A 3,842-nucleotide genomic window follows, 5' to 3' on the forward strand; every position below is an offset into this window, starting at 1 on the left:
CTTTCCCGTTTTCAGTGTTTGCGATCAACTCCCTTTTGAGGCTAAAATTGCCCCCAATTTGGCTTGTGGGAAATCCTCCAAGCAGGCTCATGTGGTTTCAAATTTACTTTTGGCACATATTCTATATAATGAACAATGGCCAGACTATATACTGTATGAAACAGAATTGTAACGCATGACCAAGAACAACTGTCTCAAGAAGGCAAAACGTTATTAACACTAACCAGCCCAGGAAGCCACCCTGCTGCATTCAGGCTGGAGGGAAGTCAGGCTGTGCTCTCTCCTCATTCTCCAGGAACCTAGATCATGCCTCTCGAACAATCAGTGCTGGAGATACAGGCCTGTGTTGCGCTCCCCCCCCCATCCCTGTATAAAGTGCTTCATGAACCCGAGGCTTCATATATGCCAGGCACTCTACCAAGCTGAATTATATCCCCAGTCCTTGTCTCTACTCCCAACTTAGACAACTATGCCCCTCTATGGCAAGCAAATGAGGTGACTGGCTTCCAACTGGTCACCTCCAGCAGTTCAGTGCCCAGCCTCCAGTCAAGGCACAGTCCCTTCCCAAGGGGATGCCTCCTCTGCCTCCCCTGGAACCTCTGCAAACCCAAGACATGACTTGGACTGACTTCTTCCCTCCATGTCCCAGATTCTCAAAAGACAGCCTCTGCTTTTTAACTTTTATTTTTCTTATATTTTTATATGTATATTATTATATTTTATTGTAACTTTTAATTTTTTAGTTTTGAGCTTCTGCCGTTCTCATTTGGTTTGTCATGGCTTGTTTGCAAACTTTATTTACATGTAGCTTACATGCAACACATGTGCCCTTTTAGTGCTGGCTTGATTAGTTTTGGTAAGTGTGCATATCTGGCCAACAAGCTAAAGAACAAACACATAAGCCTGGCTAATCACACACAAGAGTGTACCTATGACCCTGAGTTCCTTAATCTTCCTCCTCAGTAGATTCCTCTTCCCTCCCACGTTTAGCACCTGCTGACCTCTAGACAATCACAATGGGTCAGTTTGCCTTTTCTCCTAAATCCTGTGACTAGACCTTACTCACTCAGACACTTCCTCTACATTTAAGATATTACACAAGTTTTTACTTATGTCTCCCAGAACTGGAACCAAGAGTTCTGGATTTTTTTTTAATGTAAAATAGAACGTGGGGGGGTGGGATTGCTTCAGCAGAAGTGCACTTGAATGCTCTTCCAGAGGTTCTGAGTTCAACACCCAGCAACCACAGGGCAGCCCGTGATCTGATGCCTACTTTTGGTATGCAGGCGTACATGCATACAGGGTGTACATAAATAAGTTTACAAAACTTAGACACCAAGAGTGGGTGCTAGCTGCACTTACTGTCACCACTGATGCACAACCATCCTGCTTTGCCTGGGACGATTCTTTTAGCTTTATGTGTATGACTGTTTTGTGTGTGTGTGTGTGTGTGTGTGTGTGTGTGTGTGTATGCCATTTGTGTGCCTGAAACCAGCCCAGGTCAGAAGAGGACATTATGGATGATTGGGAATGGCCATGTGGGTGCTTAGAATTGAACCCACGTCCTCTGCAAGAGGGATAAAAGCTCTCTTAACCACTGAATCATCTCTGTAGCCCTTGCCTGGGAATATTCAATTAAATAAGCCATTGCCCCAGGAAACTACTTCAATACCTGGGAAGAAGGGACAATCAAGGAGTTAAGTTTTTTTTTTTTTTAAATGGGCTATATTAATTGTACAACATGATGGGCTTCGTTGTATCTTTCTGTGGTCAGAACTCCCTGGAGGTGGAGTCATGAGCCACCTGATACGGATGTGTCTTTCACCTTAAGACACTTTGAAATGTGTCCAAGAAGCTGGAGAGATAGCTCAGTCATTAGAGCACTGGCTGTGACTCCAGAGACGCAGGAGTTCCCAGCACCTAAATGGTGGTTCACAACCATCTATAACTCCATTCCAGATCTGCCGCCCTCTTCTGACCTCTACACCCACCAGGCACACAGACAACACTCATGCATGTAAAATAAAAAAGTTTAAATCAAAAAAAATTTTTTTAAATACAATGTGTTCAAATATGTGTATGTACCACAGTATACCACATGTATGCCCACAGACCAGAAATGGTCATCAGACCCATTTCTCTGGAACTGGAGTTACAATTATGAGCCACCATGTGAATGCTGGGAATTGAACCCAGGTCCTCTGGAAAAGCAACAAGTGCTCTTAAGTATTGAGAGCTATCTCTCCAGCCTCAAGATGATATTTCAATTTTTTTTTTCTTTTCTTTTTTTTTCGGAGCTGGGGACCGAACCCAGGGCCTTGCGCCTCCTAGGCAAGCACTCTACCACTGAGCCAAATCCCCAACCCCCGATATTTCAATTTTAAATAGTGCTTCTGAACTTCTTTGGTTTTTGTATTTGTATCTCATTTGTTTATTATATATAAGTACACTGGGGCTGTCTTCAGACACACCAGAAGAGGGCATCAGAGCCCATTACAGATGGCTGTGAGCCACCATGTGGTTGCTGGGAATTGAACTCAGGACCTCTGGAAGAGCATCCAGTGCTCTTAACGCTGAGCCATCTCTCCAGCCCTGTATCTTATTTTCTTTTACACTAGAAATCTTTGGAGAAAGTAACATTGAAATGTTTGTACTACAATAAACATAACTTCAAAACCACAGCAACAATGTTATAATTACAAATCACTTAGTGAAACTGAGTGATTCTTAGGTATCCACAGGCACAGTGCCAGAGTGTGAAACTCAAAACACTGTAGCTATATATATTCTTTGTCTATGTCTCAGTTCCACTGCCAAACTGCTTAAGAGTCAATTGGTTCGTTTCAATTTACTTGACTTTGAAGGGTTTTTACCTTTTGTCTTCATAAATTTTGAACTCAGAGAAGCCTTGCTTCTACCTTTATCTCCTATAGCCATTACCACTTTTTGAGTAAGTATTAAGTTTCTGCAATATCCTTCTGTCTTCCCAGTATGTGCCTACATATATGTGTATATGTATTTCTACACATTGCTTTATTCACTCAGCCCAGTAGTAATTCCAAAGTAACACATTAACTATTAATGACTGCATCCCTACCAGGATACAGGATTTCAATGTGTATTTCCATTATAAACAAAGTTGATCCTCCTCCTACGATATATTTAAGGACATCTTCTCTGTGAATCATCTGTTCATGTCTTTTCCCATTTTCTTTAGTTTTCCAAGACCTTTTTTTCTCTTAGCCTAAGTGGAACACCATGGCTCCTCTGGTCATCTGGTCTCTACTGTAATTGTGTACTTATAAGTGATCTCAGCCAGGACACCTTCGCTGGGGATTAACTGCTCTCATAAAACCGACTAAACCTAAATATGACTGTCCCATCTGGGAAGTGCTGAAGAGACTGCAGACTAACGCCGTTCTTGCTGTAATCCAGGCGACTGTCTTACTGGAGTGATTTCTCGGACTCCAGAATCCTCACAATGCTGCCTTCTCCGGGATTCTGGTGTGCGATCTGCCCTGGAACGTCCCACAGGCGCAGCTTCCTTGCACCTCAACTTAAGCCCAGAGACGCCACAAGGAGCAAAGCCGGCGGCCGCAGGGAAAGCGGCGGCTTCTAAGGCCCCCAAACTTAGGACGAGGGGCGCTTAGGCGTGAAGCTGCTGTCTCCGCGTTCCGGCAGCGCGAGCGGAAGCATCCTGTGCTATGCGGCCTGCAGCGAAGAGCCAATCACGCGCTCGTCGGCTCGGATTCCTCCGCCCAGGCCGTGCTGCAGCCGCAGGTGGCCCCGCCGAGCGTGTCCGGCAGCGGCCGCCGTCCCGTGATGCCTCGCGGGTGACCTCT

The sequence above is a fragment of the Rattus norvegicus genome, chromosome 1, assembly GCF_021556685.1.
Source record: "Rattus norvegicus strain SHRSP/BbbUtx chromosome 1, alternate assembly SHRSP_T2T, whole genome shotgun sequence".
In the NCBI taxonomy this organism is placed as follows: Eukaryota; Metazoa; Chordata; class Mammalia; order Rodentia; family Muridae; genus Rattus; species Rattus norvegicus.